The 17,969-nt window shown below is 47.2% G+C and overlaps 1 pseudogene; it reads right to left on the bottom strand.

Annotated features, from left to right (window-relative positions):
• Nucleotides 1-1,126: 1,126 nt before the first annotated feature.
• On the bottom strand, nucleotides 1,127-16,858 carry LOC112240074 (annotated as a pseudogene).
• Between the last annotated feature and the right edge of the window lie 1,111 nt (nucleotides 16,859-17,969).

Genomic DNA, 17,969 nt, shown 5'->3' with positions numbered 1-17,969 from the left:
ATACATGGACTAATAAACCCCATGAGACACTTCAACATAAAGAATCTAACAGTAGGCTATACTAAATAATATAATAATACATGGACTAAATGGAGACACTTCAACATAAAAAATCCCAGACACTTCAACATAAAGAATCTAACAGTAGGCTATACTAAATTATATAATAATACATGGACTAATAATGGAGACACTTCAACATAAAGAATCTAACAGTAGGCTATACTAAATAATATAATAATACATGGACTAATAGTGGAGACACTTCAACATAAAGAATCTAACAGTAGGCTATACTTAATATAATAATACATGGACTAATAGTGGAGACACTTCAACATAAAGAATCTAACAGTAGGCTATACTAAATTATATAATAATACATGGACTAATAGTGGAGACACTTCAACATAAAGAATCTAACAGTAGGCTATACTAAATTATATAATAATACATGGACTAATAATGGAGACACTTCAACATAAAGAATCTAACAGTAGGCTATACTAAATTATATAATAATACATGGACTAATAATGGAGACACTTCAACATAAAGAATCTAACAGTAGGCTATACTAAATTATATAATAATACATGGACTAATAGTGGAGACACTTCAACATAAAGAATCTAACAGTAGGCTATACTAAATTATATAATAATACATGGACTAATAGTGGAGACACTTCAACATAAAGAATCTAACAGTAGGCTATACTAAATTATATAATAATACATGGACTAATAGTGGAGACACTTCAACATAAAGAATCTAACAGTAGGCTATACTAAATAATATAATAATACATGGACTAATAGTGGAGACACTTCAACATAAAGAAATCTAACAGTAGGAATACTAAATGATATATAATAATACATGGACTAATAGTGGAGACACTTCAACATAAAGAATCTAACAGTAGGCTATACTAAATTATATAATAATACATGGACTAATAGTGGAGACACTTCAACATAAAGAATCTAACAGTAGGCTATACTAAATAATATAAAAAAGCTAAAGTTCCCTTGGTACAATGAATGTATAGAATGTGGTGGAGGCTGGTGGGAGGAGCTATAGGAGGACTGGCTCATTGTATTGGCTGGACCAAAACCCCATGTTACCCAAAACCCCATGTTACCCAAAACCCCATGTTACCCAAACCCCATGTTACCCAAAACCCCATGTTTCTCTGGTGGTAAAAACCAAACTAAATGAATAATGGTGGTTGCAGTCACTCCTTTTAGATTTCTTCCAAGGTTCTAGAAAGATAAACTAATTCTGAACTTGTTATTAAAATTAGAACCACTTCAGGTTTGTCACCACATTTTAAACACCAGTCCACTGCTGACCATCGATTTAAAACACAAAACTGACCTAAGATCAGCATGTAGGGTCAGCTTCATTCTACTCCTACTCCGTCCCCTGGGCTGCTCTCTCCTCTCCCGGTCCAGCTTCAGCTCTGGAGCTCAGAGAGACCATCTCCATGGCATTGACATAAAGATCCATGCTGCTCACCCTGTTCACTCTCTTCTGCCTCCTGGTGGGCTAGGGAGACACAGCACCAACAGTCAGACATTTACTCTCTAGTATCTCCATTCTCTCTCCCCCTCCCCTCTCCCTCTAGTTTAAATGACTTGTAACGTCTGAGTAAATGTCTTTACCTTGTAGTACAGGTAGGAGGTGGTGATGGCTGTCAGTCAGGGATCAGCAGCAGCACTACAACGTGTCTGATGATGAAGGCTGGCAGAGGAGAGGCTGCAAACAGAAACACCTTTGATGAGGGGACTGATCATCATCACATAGATCTGTGGGAAATCTGTCAATGACAAAGTTATAAGTCTGGTTCATGTTCAGTTACCTGTGATGGTGAGGGAGAGGAGCTCACTCTCAGAGGAGAAGTTATGAGAGAAAACATAATTGTCATAAACACAGCTGTAGTTCCCTTGGTGGGAGTCATCTGCAGCAGGGAAGAGGAAGGCAGCAGAGTGATTGACAGCTGGCTGGGTCTGGGTTCTGTTGGAGCCGGTGAACGTGAGGAGGAAGGAGCCTCCTGGGTACTGTGGCTGAGTGGAGCAGGTGATGGTGAAGTTGTAGCCCCTGAACATCTCGGGCCCCTGGTGGCCCCTGAAGACCCCTCCCATTGGGTCAGTCAGGAAGATATCAGGCTGGACCAGGAGATCTGTAACAATAAAAGAGAACAAGAAAAACCTCTTCAACTATTTCCTATAGATATGACAATAACATCAGCATGTAACAGTGCCAGCCACCCTCCCTCACAGGGCAACATGAGTAGTGGGCCTACAGTCACTGAGACAACATATGTTGATATCAGGCTGAAGCAGGACATCTGGAACAAGAGGAGAGAAAAAGAAAACGTAGCTCCTCAACTACTTTCCTCATTTAGATGTGACAATAACATGACATGTGACAGTGGTAGTGAGTAGAGACGTTCACTGAGATAACACTCAAATACAAAAGCATTCTGGGATATTTAAGTTGTATTTGATTCCTACTTGACTGAGTGATCTATTTAGTAAAGCAGACTGACAAGCTAAACAGTCATCATGAGAGGTGCAGAGGAAGTTGTATGAATGAAGGAAATCAGTTGAATATAATTATAATATGTTGATATTTCCTGAGCAGATCACTGTGAGTCCAGGAAGGAGATATAATACATGGACAAAAGTATGTGGAACTCAGCAGTGAGTTTTACAACAGAGGATTATTTTTACGCTCTACGTGGTTCAACACTCGGCGGTCCGTTCTGTGAGCTTGTGTTGTCTACCACTTCACGGCTGAGCCGTTGTTGCTCCTAGATGTTCCACGTTGAAATTCACTGACATCTTCAGTAAGGACATTTTACTGCTGATATTTGTCTATGGAGATTGCATGGCTGTGTGCTCAATTTGATACACCTGTCAGGTGTGGCTGAAATAGCCGAATCCACTAATGTCCACATACTATTGGCCATATAGTGTATCTTGTTATTACCTGAGCAGATCACTGTGAGTCCAGGATGGAGATCATAACTTCTTCTAACACTCCCTCAGTGAAGACTCAGACCCAGAACAGGAAACTCTAAACCCTCTAGTGGTGTTTCCAGGTAGTACTGAAACAGTGGAGCCACAACCCAGCTGTCTACACACTACTGCAGCTACATCCTCCTGGTCCCAGTCACTCAGCTCCCACAGTCCTCCACTCTCCCTGGTCGTACCACTCCACTCCACCAGCACAGCGACTGCCTCCTCCCACCAGCCTCACATCATCAGGCTCTGAGAAAAGAAAAGAGAGAGACAGTAATCTTACTATTTTCTCACTAAAACACACCTATATTGTCTCTCATATTCTTCACTCCAGGTGAGAAACAATGTTGATTGAGTGACAAACTGTTTCTTACCTGAGCAGGTGAGTCCAACAGCATTACCAGGTAGGCAGGTGTTGTTCTCTCTGTCTGAGGTGTCACAGTCCAGGAGAAGGGACTCTTTGCCTTTACACTGGAACTCTTTATCCCAGGTCTGACCCTCACCTTCTCCATAGAGCCCCCCCTGTAGAGCTGCAGGAGCCCCACAGCCAACATCCCTACAGACTACCTCTGCATCCTGCCGGTCAAAGTCAGCTTCACACACTGAGGCCCAGGACTGATTGGACTTCACCTCCACTCTCCCAGAGCAGAGACCAGCTCCATCCACAAGCCGCACAGACTCTGGAGAAAAGAGTTGGTTGAACATTCAATCAGTTTTGTTGATGACACTGTCAAGGACTAAACACAAATATGTTGGATAAAAGATTGTAGTTTGCTATGTTTGATACTGTAAGAGGTAGAAATGGGTTCTTAGTCACTCAGGATCGGGTTGGGAATAATGCAGGCAGGAGACAGGAATAAGTTCACTTCACTTTATAGAAAATAAACAGCTGGACATCCATCAGGCAGCTTCACTTCAGTACCATCTGAACTACAATGATCTGCCCATGAACATCTCCCATAAACCAATATGACAAACACAAATATAATGTTTAAATACATCTGACATCTCTCCCTCTATTTAAATGAAATAAAAACACATAAAACATGATACATGGTAATATTATATAATGTATAAATAAATCTCTCAATATGACCAGTCTCTTACCTGAACAGGTCACATGATGATAATATCCACCATCACAGACACCAGGTCCTCCTATGATGTCACACTGTCTAATAGAAGACTCATTTCCACTACAACTACTATAGTATGACTCCTCTTCTTCCATCTTCAATCAGAGGTCCTCTAGATTCAGCTACAGGATTCCCACAGTCCAGCTCTCTACACACAACCTTAACATCTCTCTCATCATGCTCCACCAACTAGAACATAGACTCAACCACTCTCCTCTGTAGAAGACTTCCACTGTCCCAGAACAGGAAGTGGTCCCATTCACCAGTCTGACTGAGTATTCAGCTGTAAACAGCAGAGAGGAAAACACAGTGGTGAGGACAGATGATGACAGTGATTCTGTTATTCTAACAGCAGTGATGCTTTGTGGTTGACAAGTATTAGTAGTTCCATAAAACACTACTTGTTATTGGGGTTTAGAATGGTTTGTATGGACACATGAATTTCTCCATGTGGGATAATAAAGTTGACTAATATTGAACTGCTATAATCACTGTAGATTTATACTCTACCTACCTGGTGGACTGACGCTTTGAGCCTGGAGATCTGAGGAGAAAGAGAGAGACAGAGGAGAAAGAGAGAGAGTCAGAGGAAGAGAGAGACAGAGGTTAAATGAACATCAACATGACCTTTCATGATGTGATGGGGAAGACAGGCTTATCATGAGGTTTCACATGTGTTTAGTACATAGTATACAAAAGTATGTGGACACCCCTTCAAATTAGTGGATTCTATTTCAGCCACACCCCTTCCTGACAGATGTATCAAATCAAGCACTCAGCCATGCAATCTCCATAGACAAACATTGACAGTAGAATGGCCTTAATAATGAAAAGATCAGTGACTTTCAACAATGCAACATCATAGGATGCCACTTTTCCAAGTCAGATGGTCAAATTTGATTTGAATCATTGTCCCAAATCTTATCTCTTCTCCCCCTCTCCTAAAGTGGGCACTTGTTCTCCCCTCTACTTCCCTTCTCTTCTCCCCCTCTCCCTATGACTGGTTTACTACAGAAGGTAGAGTCCTCTGAGTGGAACTCTCTGCATCTTAGTCTGTACCTCCCCCCCCCCTCTCCTCTCTTCTCCCCCTCCCCCCTCTCCTCCTCTCTCTTTCCTCTTTCCCCTTCTCCTACTCTTATTCTGCCCCACCTCATATTCTATCAATTTATGGTCAGATCAGAATCTCAGTTTTAATCTTTGTCCAGTAAAGAGAATTAAAACCACAAGTGTAAATCCATGGCTAATTTAGGAAAGGGACCATTTTAGCTACCTAGACAACGACACAATGAGATGCATTGAAGTTTTTTTTTCTGTAAATGATGTTTGACTTGTGATGTGATTGGTCTGAAGCCAAATCCAAACTGGCTTCCCTTTACACTGCACCAGGACCATTCACAGCTGAGCTCACTCAGTTTAGCTCAATGCTGAATGGCTATTAAATAATAAAACATTTATCAAGGGAGGCCAAATTATTAAATATTTACTGGCTAGAAATATAATACTAGGTGACAATATAATAAACCCACACAGTATCTAGAACTACACAATTATTAAATATTTACTGACTAGAAATATAATAAACCTACACAGTATCTAGAACTACACAATTATTAAATATTTACTGACTAGAAATATAATAAACCACACAGTATCTAGAACTACACAATTATTAAATATTTACTGACTAGAAATATAATAAACCACACAGTATCTAGAACTACACAATTATTAAATATTTACTGACTAGAAATATAATAAACCACACAGTATCTAGAACTACACAATTATTAAATATTTACTGACTAGAAATATAATAAACCACAATTATTAACACAGTATCTAGAACTACACAATTATTAAATATTTACTGACTAGAAATATAATAAACCACACAGTATCTAGAACTACACAATTATTAAATATTTACTGACTAGAAATATAATAAACCACACAGTATCTAGAACTACACAATTATTAAATATTTACTGACTAGAAATATAATAAACCTACACAGTATCTAGAACATCCACAATTATTAAATATTTACTGACTAGAAATACACAATTATTAAATATTTACTGACTAGAAATATAATAAACCCACACAGTATCTAGAACTACACAATTATTAAATATTTACTGACTAGAAATAAAATAAACCTACACATTATCTAGAACTACACAATTATTAAATATTTACTGACTAGAAATATAATAAACCCATACAGTATCTAGAACTACACAATTATTAAATATTTACTGACTTGGAAATATAATAAACCCATACAGTATCTAGAACTACACAATTATTAAATATTTACTGACTAGAAATATAATAAACCTACACAGTATCTAGAACTACACAAGTATTAAATATTTACTGTCTAGGAAATATAATAAACCTACACAGTATCTAGAACTACACAATTATTAAATATTTACTGACTAGTAAATATAATAAACCACACAGTATCTAGAACTACACAATTATGAAATATTTACTGACTAGAAATATAATAAACCACACATTATCTAGAACTACACAATTATTAAATATTCAGTGGGTCTTTTGTGACTGATAGAAAACAGAGAAACAAATGGACAATGTAGAGACAATGTGAGCATGGCCTTGCTATTGAGAGAGGTCACCATAGGCAGAGAGAAGACAGGCTATGTGCCCACTACTCACAAAATGAGGTGGAAACTGAGCTGCACTTCCTAACCTCCTGACAAATGTACGTCGATATAGGAGACATATATTTCTCTCATATTACAAGGACCCCAAAATAATTTGAAAACAAATATAATATTGACAAGCTCCTGTATCTGTTAGGTGAAATACCACAGTGTGCAATCATGTCAGCAGAATGTGTGACCTGTTGTGATGAGAACAGGGTAACCAGTGGAGAACAAACACCACAGTAAATAAAACCTAGGACTAGATTTATCACTTTAGTTCATTTCCCTTGACATTTGTACTTCTACTTTTTGTACACACAGCTCATGCTCTCCTACACACACCAGCTGACTGAGAGGACCTTAGTGGAGCCAGCTGGCTGAGAGGGCCCTAGTGGAGCCAGCTGGCTGAGAGGGCCCTAGTGGAGCCAGCTGGCTGAGAGGGCCCTAGTGGAGCCAGGCTGGCTGAGAGGGCCCTAGTGGAGCCGGCTGGCTGAGAGGGCCCTAGTGGAGCCAGCTGGTTGAGAGGGCCCTAGTGGAGCCAGCTGGCTGAGAGGGCCCTAGTGGAGCCGGCTGGCTGAGAGGGCCCTAGTGGAGCCAGGCTGGCTGAGAGGGCCCTAGTGGAGCCGGCTGGCTGAGAGGGCCCTAGTGGAGCCAGCTGGCTGAGGGGCTGGCTGAGAGGGAGCCCTGGCTGAGAGGGCCCTAGTGGAGCCAGGCTGGCTGAGAGGGCCCTAGTGGAGCCAGGCTGGCTGAGAGGGCCCTAGTGGAGCCAGGCTGGCTGAGAGGGCCCTAGTGGAGCCAGGGAGCTGGCTGACTGAGGGCCCTAGTGAGAGGGCCCCTAGTGGAGCCAGGCTGGCTGAGAGGGCCCTAGTGGAGCCGGCTGGCTGAGAGGGCCCTAGTGGAGCCAGGTGGCTGAGAGGGCCCTAGTGGAGCCAGGTGGCTGAGAGGGCCCTAGTGGAGCCAGCTGGCTGAGAGGGCCCTAGTGGAGCCAGGTGGCTGAGAGGGCCCTAGTGGAGCCAGGTGGCTGAGAGGGCCCTAGTGGAGCCAGGCTGGCTGAGAGGGCCCTAGTGGAGCCAGGTGGCTGAGAGGGCCCTAGTGGAGCCAGCTGAGAGGGCCCTAGTGGAGCCAGGCTGGCTGAGAGGGCTCTAGTGGAGCCAGGGAGCTGGCTGAGAGGGCCCTAGTGGAGCCAGCTGGCTGAGAGGGCCCTAGTGGAGCCAGGCTGGCTGAGAGGGCCCTAGTGGAGCCAGGCCCTAGTGGAGCTGAGAGGGCCCTAGTGGAGCCAGCTGGCTGAGAGGGCCCTAGTGGAGCCAGCTGGCTGAGAGGGCCCTAGTGGAGCCAGCTGGAGAGGGCCTTAGTGGAGCCAGCTGATGGCTGAGAGGGCTAGTGGTGGAGCCTGTGGAGCCAGGCTGGCTGAGAGGGCCCTAGTGGAGCCAGCTGGGAGAGGGCCCTAGTGGAGCCAGGCTGGAGGGCCTAGAGGGCCCTAGAGGGCCTTAGTGGAGCTGGCTGAGAGGGCCCTAGTGGAGCCAGGCTGGAGGGCCCTGAGAGCAGCTGGCTGAGAGGGCCCTAGTGGAGCCAGCTGGCTGAGAGGGCCTGAGCCAGCTGGCTGAGAGGGCCTAGTGGAGCCAGGCTGGCTGAGAGGGCCCTAGTGGAGCCAGCTGGCTGAGAGGGCCCTAGTGGAGCCAGCTGGCTGAGAGGGCCCTAGCCAGCTGGCTGAGGGCCTGGGAGCCAGCTGGCTGAGAGGGCCCTAGTGGAGCCAGCTGGCTGAGAGGGCCTTAGTGGAGCCGGCTGAGAGGGCCTTAGTGGAGCCGGCTGGCTGAGAGGGCCTTAGTGGAGCCGGCTGGCTGAGAGGGCCCTAGTGGAGCCAGCTGGCTGAGAGGGCCCTAGTGGAGCCAGCTGGCTGAGAGGGCCCTAGTGGAGCCAGCTGGCTGAGAGGGCCCTAGTGGAGCCAGCTGGCTGAGAGGGCCCAGCTGGAGTAGTGAGCCAGCTGGCTGAGAGGGCCCTAGTGGAGCCAGGCTGGCTGAGAGGGCCCTGACTGAGAGAGCCAGGCTGGCTGAGAGGGCCCTAGTGGAGCCAGCTGGCTGAGAGGGCCCTAGTGGAGCCAGCTGGCTGAGAGGGCCCTAGTGGAGCCAGGCTGGCTGAGAGGGCCTTAGTGGAGCCAGCTGGCTGAGAGGGCCCTAGTGGAGCCAGGCTGGCTGAGAGGGCCCTAGTGGAGCCAGGCTGGCTGAGAGGGCCCTAGTGGAGCCAGGCTGGCTGAGAGGGCCTTAGGAGCCAGCTATGGAGAGGGCCCTTAGTGGAGCCAGCTGACTGAGGGGCCCTAGTGGAGCCAGGCTGGCTGAGAGGGCCCTAGTGGAGCCAGCTGGCTGAGAGGGCCCTAGTGGAGCCGGCTGGCTGAGAGGGCCCTAGTGGAGCCAGGCTGGCTGAGAGGGCCCTAGTGGAGCCAGCTGGCTGAGAGGGCCTTAGTGGAGCCAGCTGGCTGAGAGGGCCCTAGTGGAGCCAGCTGGCTGAGAGGGCCCTAGTGGAGCCAGGCTGGCTGAGAGGGCCCTAGTGGAGCCAGCTGGCTGAGAGGGCCTTAGTGGAGCCGGCTGGCTGAGAGGGCCTTAGTGGAGCCAGCTGGCTGAGAGGGCCCTAGTGGAGCCAGCTGGCTGAGAGGGCCCTAGTGGAGCCAGCTGGCTGAGAGGGCCCTAGTGGAGCCAGCTGACTGAGAGGGCCTTGGAGCCAGGAGCCCTAGTGGAGCCTGGCTGAGAGGGCCTAGTGGAGCCGGCTGGCTGAGAGGGCCTGGCTGGCTGAGAGGGCCTTAGTGGAGCCAGCTGGCTGAGAGGGCCCTAGTGGAGCCAGGCTGGCTGAGAGGGCCCTAGTGGAGCCAGCTGGCTGAGAGGGCCCTAGTGGAGCCAGCTGGCTGAGAGGGCCCTAGTGGAGCCAGCTGGCTGAGAGGGCCCTAGTGGAGGCTGGCTGGAGAGGGCCCTAGTGGAGCCAGCTGAGGCTGAGAGGGCCCTTAGTGGAGCCAGCTGGCTGAGCTGAGCCAGCTGGCTGAGGGCCCTAGTGGAGCCAGGTGGCTGAGAGGGCCCTAGTGGAGCCAGCTGAGAGAGGGCCTTAGTGGAGCCAGCTGGCTGAGAGGGCCTAGTGGAGCCAGGCTGGCTGAGAGGGCCCTGGTGAGCCTAGCCAGCTGGCTGAGAGGGCCTTAGTGGAGCCAGGCTGAGAGGGCCCTTAGGAGCCAGCTGGCTGAGAGGGCCTTAGTGGAGCCGGCTGGCTGAGAGGGCCCTAGTGGAGCCAGCTGGCTGAGAGGGCCTTAGTGGAGCCTGGCTGGAGAGGGCCTAGGGAGCCGGGCTGGCTGAGAGGGCCCTAGTGGAGCCGGCTGGCTGAGAGGGCCCTAGTGGAGCCAGCTGGCTGAGAGGGCCTAGTGGAGCCAGTGGAGCTGGCTGAGAGGGCCCTAGTGGAGCCAGGCTGGCTGAGAGGGCCCTAGTGGAGCCAGGAGCTGAGAGCCCCTGTGGAGCCAGCTGGCTGAGAGGGCCTTAGTGGAGCCGGCTGGCTGAGAGGGCCCTAGTGGAGCCGGCTGGCTGAGAGGGCCTTAGTGGAGCCAGCTGGCTGAGAGGGCCCTAGTGGAGCCAGCTGGCTGAGAGGGCCCTAGTGGAGCCGGCTGGCTGAGAGGGCCCTAGTGGAGCCAGCTGGCTGAGAGGGCCCTAGTGGAGCCAGCTGGCTGAGAGGGCCCTAGTGGAGCCAGCTGGCTGAGAGGGCCCTAGTGGAGCCGGCTGGCTGAGAGGGCCCTAGTGGAGCCAGCCTGGCCAGAGGGCCCTGAGAGGGCCCTGGCTGGAGCCCCCTAGTGGAGCCAGCTGACTGAGAGGGCCCTAGAGGAGCCAGCTGGCTGAGAGGGCCCTAGAGGAGCCAGCTGGCTGAGAGGGCCCTAGTGGAGCCAGCTGGCTGAGAGGGCCCTAGAGGAGCCAGCTGACTGAGAGGGCCCTAGAGGAGCCAGCTGGCTGAGAGGGCCCTAGTGAAACCAGAAGACTGAGAGGGCCCTAGTGGAGCCAGCTGGCTGAGAGGGCCCTAGTGGAGCCAGCTGGCTGAGAGGGCCCTAGTGGAGCCAGCTGGCTGAGAGGGCCCTAGTGGAGCCAGGCTGGCTGAGAGGGCCCTAGTGGAGCCAGCTGGCTGAGAGGGCCCTCCTTTCTCTCTCTGGGAAGGGCACAAATCTCTCTCCCTCCACAGTCTCTCCCTCCCCCCCTCTCTCTCCTCTCTCCTCCTCTCCCTCTCTCCCCTCCCCTTTTCTCTCCTCCCCCCCTCTCCCCTCTCTGTCCCCTCCCCTCTGTCCCTCCCCTCTCTCTCTCTCCCCTCTCCCCTCTCTCTCTCTCTCTCTCATCTCTCTCTCTCTCTCTCTGCTCTCTCTCTCTCTCTCTCTCTCTCTCTCTCTCTCTCTTGACATATAGTGTTGGACCTGTTGATCTTGACTCAGCTCATAGACCTCTATCATCTACACCCCTCCCTTCTCCTACTCTAACATAACACCAATATAATATATAATACATAATATATACTCTCATTCATTTACATAGAGACAGATACAATCAATCATTGACACACTGAATATACAACAGTCAGATGCATGACACCATCACAACTTAACTGACATTAGTGCCTGTCCCCAGATGGACAGTTAGACTACAGTAAAGTACATTTACAGGTGATCACATCATTGTCCTGCTTTGAGACACATTTTTACTGTCTGCTTCCAGTTGTATGTTATTTTACTAACCCAGCAAATGGTAAGATATCTTACAATATCAAATCATATCTCAGTAACTGTCACAAGTGTATATCAGTATAACAGCGTCCTACCTCTGCTCCACAACAGGGTCATCAGTACCACTGCAGGTATCATATCTGTCCCTAACTGGGGCTCCACAGTCTGCTGTCATAAAGAGAGGACTGAAGAGTGTAAAAATACTGCTAGGCTATATGACTTCTCTCTCATCTCTTCCTTAGTTATATGATGTGACAAACCTTTAAGCAGATAAGATCAGTTAAACACACCCACCTACAGGAAACACTGACATTTGAAAAACTCCACAGGAAACTGCTGGCAGAGCAGCAAAGTTACACATAGTGTCCTATAATATCACCTCTAACTTTCTACTGCTTGAGTTCACCTCTTATAGAATATTGGCTTAATGTTCCAGCACCTAAATAGAAACAGTACCAGCACCCAAAATGAGTACTGATGAGGTCTCATGTTAGAGCAGGAGAAGGGGGGATGTGGTGTAGAAGCTAGAGGTCTGTTACCCAAGTCAACTCAACAGGCCTGATGCTATATGTCAGGGTCAGGCTGGGCCAAGAGAGGAACAGGTTACTGGTTATGATGACATCACTGGTGAGAAGTCAGTGAAGGAGGATAATTGGGACAATGCTTATTTCTAGTCCTAGTGGCCATAAGAGGAACTGTCCTGTCAGTGTGTTTTTACTGCTGGCTCAAAACAACACATGACCTGCAAACAGGATATGATTCATGTGTGAGTACTAAAAGCATATGAATATAGTATATTATAGTATATTTATTATATATGTGGGTCTGATAAGTCAACACTCTTAATGTTTGCTGTTTTATCACTCAGAAGAACATTGGACACTATGTAACCAAACACATGTGAAACCTCATGATATGAGTGATAAGAAGTGTTTAAAAAGGTGAGTTCTGAACCCTGTAGACGACTGCACTACTTCTGAAGAAGACCAGAGTCATTTCAGAATGAAGACTGCTATAGTTCTGACGGTGTTGCTGTTCTGTCTGTCTGGGGCCTGGACTCAGGGAGAGAGTGGAGGGGTGACAGGTAGGTAGGTAGGTAGGTCTGTCTGGGGGAGAGGTCACTAAGGGTCATGGTGCTGAGCTGGACCTCTGGGCTGAGATGATGTCTGGTGTCACTGATGGAATCACTAATGATCAATAACCCTTTGATCACTGGGAAATAAAACACTGGAGGGGAAAATCACACAAGACTGACAGTGAGTTTATTAAAACATTCAGTGACTCCATGACAGTTTAGAGAACAACAGGTGTTTATCTGGAAAGAGTAAATAACATAACAGCAACATCATCTGAGCTCACATCAACTGTACACTGAGTTGACAAAACATTAGGAACACCTTCCTGATATTCAGTTGGACCCCCACCTTTTGACCTTTGACATGTTGACTCCAAAGCTTCCTACACTTGTGTCCAGTTGGCTGGATGATAAGATAAAGACCTGAAGCTCACATCAACTGTACACTGAGTTGGTTCTTGAAAGAGAAACTAATTCTGAACTTGTTATTAAAATTAGAACAACTTCAGGTTTGTCACCACATTTTAAACACCAGTCCACTGCTGACTATCGATTTAAAACACAACACTGACCTAAGATCAGCATGTAGGGTCAGCTTCATTCTACTCCTACTCCGTCTCCTGGGCTGCTCTCTCCTCTCCCGGTCCAGCTTCAGCTCTGGAGCTCAGAGAGACCATCTCCATGGCATTGACATTAAGATCCATGATGCTCACCCTGTTCACTCTCATCTGCCTCCTGGTGGGCTAGAGAGACACAGCACCAACAGTCAGACATTTACTCTCTAGTATCTCCATTCTCTCCCTCCCTCTCCCCCTCACCCTCTCCCTCTAGTTTAAATGACTTGTCACGTCTGAGTAAATGTCTTTACCTTGTAGTACAGGTAGATGATGGTGATGGCTGTCAGAAGGATCAGCAGCACAACAACGTGTCTGATGATGAAGGCTGGCAGAGGAGAGGCTGCAAACAGAAACACCTTTGATGAGGGGACTGATCATCATCACATAGATCTGTGGGAAATCTGTCAATGACAAAGTTATAAGTCTGGTTCATGTTCAGTTACCTGTGATGGTGAGGGAGAGGAGCTCACTCTCAGAGGAGAAGTTATGAGAGAAAACATAATTGTCATAAACACAGCTGTAGTTCCCTTGGTGGGAGTCATCTGCAGCAGGGAAGAGGAAGGCAGCAGAGTGATTGACAGCTGGCTGGGTCTGGGTTCTGTTGGAGCCGGTGAACGTGAGGAGGAATAAGCCTCCTGGGTACTGTGGCTGAGTGGAGCAGGTGATGGTGAAGCTGTAGCCCCTGAACACATCAGGCCCCTGGTGGCCCCTGAAGACCCCTCCCATTGGGTCAGTCAGGAAGATATCAGGCTGGACCAGGAGATCTGTAACAATAAAAACCTCTTCAACTAGTTTCCTATAGATATGACAATAACATCAGCATGTAACAGTGCCAGCCACCCTCCCTCACAGGGCAACATGAGTAGTGGGCCTACAGTCACTGAGACAACATATGTTGATATCAGGCTGAAGCAGGACATCTGGAACAAGAGGAGAGAAAAAGAAAACGTAGCTCCTCAACTACTTTCCTCATTTAGATGTGACAATAATATGACATGTGACAGTGGTAGTGAGTAGAGACGTTCACTGAGATAACACTCACATACAAAAGCATTCTGGGATATTTAAGTTGTATTAGATTTAAGGACTCCTGTTGAACAGGTACGTAGGGTATATAGTCACCCTGTGATGGTGTTGATTGGGTTGGTGTGGTACTAGGTAGACTTGAGGTGTTATATTCAGAGGTGATGTCTCTCTCTTGGAGTCTGGCTGAGGTGTTGATGGTAGGATCAGAGGTGATGTCACAATCTTGGAGTCTGGCTCAGGTGTTGATGGTAGGATCAGAGGTGATGTCACAATCTTGGAGTCTGGCTCAGGTGTTGATGGTAGGATCAGAGGTGATGTCTCTCTCTTGGAGTCTGGCTGAGGTGTTGATGGTAGGATCAGAGGTGATGTCACTCTCTTGGAGTCTGGCTGAGGTGTTGATGGTAGGATCAGAGGTGATGTCTCTCTCTTGGAGTCTGGCTGAGGTGTTGATGGTAGGATCAGAGGTGATGTCACTCTCTTGGAGTCTGGCTGAGGTGTTGATGGTAGGATCAGAGGTGATGTCTCTCTCTTGGAGTCTGGCTGAGGTGTTGATGGTAGGATCAGAGGTGATGTCACTCTCTTGGAGTCTGGCTGAGGTGTTGATGGTAGGATCAGAGGTGATGTCACTCTCTTGGAGTCTGGCTGAGGTGTTGATGGTAGGATCAGAGGTGATGTCTCTCTCTTGGAGTCTGGCTGAGGTGTTGATGGTAGGATCAGAGGTGATGTCTCTCTCTTGGAGTCTGGCTGAGGTGTTGATGGTAGGATCAGAGGTGATGTCACTCTCTTGGAGTCTGGCTGAGGTGTTGATGGTAGGATCAGAGGTGATGTCACTCTCTTGGAGTCTGGCTGAGGTGTTGATGGTAGGATCAGAGGTGATGTCACTCTCTTGGAGTCTGGCTGAGATGTTGATGGTAGGATCAGAGGTGATGTCACTCTCTTGGAGTCTGGCTGAGATGTTGATGGTAGGATCAGAGGTGATGTCTCTCTCTTGGAGTCTGGCTGAGGTGTTGATGGTAGGATCAGAGGTGATGTCTCTCTCTTGGAGTCTGGCTGAGATGTTGATGGTAGGATCAGAGGTGATGTCTCTCTCTTGGAGTCTGGCTGAGGTGTTGATGGTAGGATCAGAGGTGATGTCTCTCTCTTGGAGTCTGGCTGAGATGTTGATGGTAGGATCAGAGGTGATGTCACTCTCTTGGAGTCTGGCTGAGGTGTTGATGGTAGGATCAGAGGTGATGTCTCTCTCTTGGAGTCTGGCTGAGGTGTTGATGGTAGGATCAGAGGTGATGTCTCTCTCTTGGAGTCTGGCTGAGATGTTGATGGTAGGATCAGAGGTGATGTCTCAATCTTGGAGTCTGGCTGAGGTGTTGATGGTAGGATCAGAGGTGATGTCACAATCTTGGAGTCTGGCTCAGGTGTTGATGGTAGGATCAGAGGTGATGTCTCTCTCTTGGAGTCTGGCTCAGGTGTTGATGGTAGGATCAGAGGTGATGTCTCTCTCTTGGAGTCTGGCTCAGGTGTTGATGGTAGGATCAGAGGTGATGTCACTCTCTTGGAGTCTGGCTGAGGTGTCTGAAAACTGTCTGGTCAGACTACCGCTGGGTGGAAGTAGCCAAGCTGGGTTTAACAGAGGTGGGGGTCGATGGGGTAGCTGGGGTCATTCTGGGGCTGTAGCATGGGGTTGGAGAGAGAGAGCTGTAGCATGGGGTCATTCTGAGGAGCTGTAGCATGGGGTTGGGGTTGGCAGGGGTCATTCTGAGGAGCTGTAGCATGGGGTCATTCTGATGTAAACAGGAAAGACAGTTGAAGGCAGTTGAAGACATTTCAGATGTTTTCAACTTCATATTCATCCTCTCCAGAAACATCAACATTATGTGAAAATGGTGTTTCTATGTTTGGTAGTAAACAAGACAGAGGAAGATAAGTGTTTCCAATGACATCATCAGTGTGCGTCGTGTGATTTTTAACCAATTACGTGTAGGCATGGCCTACTAATCACTTATTAATGTTCTACTAATTGGTTGATGATGTCATTGGAAACGCTTCTATTCCATCTGGTTTACTACTAAATATAGAAACATGCCATTTTCACATATGTTGATGATGAATATGAAGTTGAACATTTGAGAAAATTCCCTTTAACACGATCTAAATGATGACACAGCCCTTTAAATCCTATCTTGTGTTGGTAGTGTTTGGGTCCATTGTGTAGTAATGCAATTGACCACACAACACCGGCTTTCTGGAACAATACAAGAGATCAAGACAAACCTCTTCAACTACTAAAAACATGATACATGGTAATGTAATGTTCAATATGACCAGTCTCTTACCTGAACAGGTCACATGACGATAATATCCACCATTACAGACACCAGGTTCTCCTTCTATGATGTCACACTGTCTAATAGAAGACTCATCTCCATAGCAACAACCTAGTCTGACTCCTCCTCTTCCATCTTCAATCAGAGGTCCTCTAGATTCAGCTACAGGATTCCCACAGTCCAGCTCTCTACACACAACCTTGGCCTCTCTCATCATGCTCCACCACCTAGAACATAAACCTGACCACTCTCCTCTGTAGAAGACACTCGGGTTAGCAGCAGACCTCTAGCTTCTACACCCCAGACTTTCCCCAAGTCATGCACTAATAATAACAGAAGATATTTGAGCACACTCTATGTGAAATGTTGCTGCTCTGTCATCAGCTTCCTGTTGGGGTTTTCAAAACAGATCAGTTTGATGTAGGTAGCTGGGTTCAACCACCGATCCAGGATAAGTTGCTAAGAAGTTTCTCACATCAAAGACATAATGACATAGAAGTCATATAGCCTAGCAGTATTTTCCGCTCTTCGTGACAGTAGACTGTATAGCTCAGTGGAGCCCCAGTTAGAGACAGATATGATACCTGCAGTGATATTGATGACCCTGTTCTGGTTCTTCAGTCCTCTCCTTATGACAGTAGACTGTATAGCTCAGTGGAGCCCCAGTTAGAGACAGATATGATACCTGCAATGATATTGATGACCCTGTTCTGGTTCTTCAGTCCTCTCCTTATGACAGTAGACTGTATAGCTCAGTGGAGCCCCAGTTAGAGACAGATATGATACCTGCAGTGATATTGATGACTTATCCTTTTAAATGTTTGCATGCTTTTGTCCTTGATTTAAATGGCTTTTGACAGATTTCAAAACTCTTCCTTGAAGGACGTAGGGAGGATACACTTGTGCTTCATCGCCAAAAGGAGGCTATCGAGGAGGGGAGGACCGTCTTCCGTATGTCTACGAATGAACTGACACTCCTCAAACACTTATCGGGTTCTGGAGAAGTGTTAGAGAAGTAAAGGCTCAGAATGTCAGGGTCAAGTTAGGTCTGGACCAAAAATAGAAATAGTTACTGGTGATGATATGATGACATCACTGGTGAGAAGTCGGCGATAAAGAGACATTCAGTTGATGTACCTGTCAGTCTGTCAGTTAGATAAAGACACATTCAGTTGATGTACCTGTCAGTCTGTCAGTCAGATAAAGACACATTCAGTTGATGTCAGTGTTCCAGACTAAAGAGACATTCAGTTGATGTATCTATGGTTCTCAGTCAGATAAAGAGACATTCAGTTGATGACATATTGAGGCAGATAAAGAGACATTCAGTTGATGGTCAGTCTGTCAGTCAGATAGAG

The sequence above is a fragment of the Oncorhynchus tshawytscha genome, unplaced genomic scaffold (assembly GCF_018296145.1).
Source record: "Oncorhynchus tshawytscha isolate Ot180627B unplaced genomic scaffold, Otsh_v2.0 Un_contig_1859_pilon_pilon, whole genome shotgun sequence".
NCBI lineage: Eukaryota > Metazoa > Chordata > Actinopteri > Salmoniformes > Salmonidae > Oncorhynchus > Oncorhynchus tshawytscha.
This window is presented reverse-complemented; position numbering and strand designations above follow the sequence as displayed.